The following is a 617-nucleotide window of genomic DNA, read 5'->3' as shown; positions in this document are numbered from 1 at the left end:
GCACACCTCCTCACTACATCTGTATCTACATCTACATATACTTTATTTGTCTGCGGCTGCTACGCGGTGATTGTTTCACTTGCGGTTACGTTTTCTCGTTTCAGTATATAGCCACTGCAGCATAGGTTGCTAGAATAAAGACTTTAGGAAGAAGGTCTTTCGCGGTTCAACTAAAAGATAAAAGTTTGTTTAGTTGAGAGCAAAACAGTCTATTGACGTTTTCAAAGAGAAACAAACAACAGCGTGTTTGTTTTTATTTGTATTTATAATTATGCTGTTTTCTCTCGGCCCCCTCCCTCTACCAACTCCAGTTTCCTCTCATTCGATTCAATCTGAATTGCATGCAAATATTTCCTCCCCTTTACTCCTCCTTAGCCTTCAGCATCCCCTTCTTGCAGTAGCGCTGGTTGCGCAAAAACTTTGGGCACATCTGCATACAAAGAAAACAACACGCAGAGAGCAACGAACCCTCAGCACTCTATCAACAAAACTGTATACTATCATTACTCCAATACACCACGACATCACACAAAGAGAAACACTCAATACTATATACATATTATATATATATATATATATATATATATATATATATATATATATATATATATATATAT

The sequence above is a fragment of the Eimeria mitis genome, genomic scaffold (assembly GCF_000499745.2).
Source record: "Eimeria mitis Houghton genomic scaffold, Emh_scaff1159, whole genome shotgun sequence".
Classification (NCBI taxonomy): Eukaryota; Apicomplexa; class Conoidasida; order Eucoccidiorida; family Eimeriidae; genus Eimeria; species Eimeria mitis.
The sequence above is the reverse complement of the archived record's forward strand: the minus strand, read 5'-3'. Positions refer to the sequence as shown.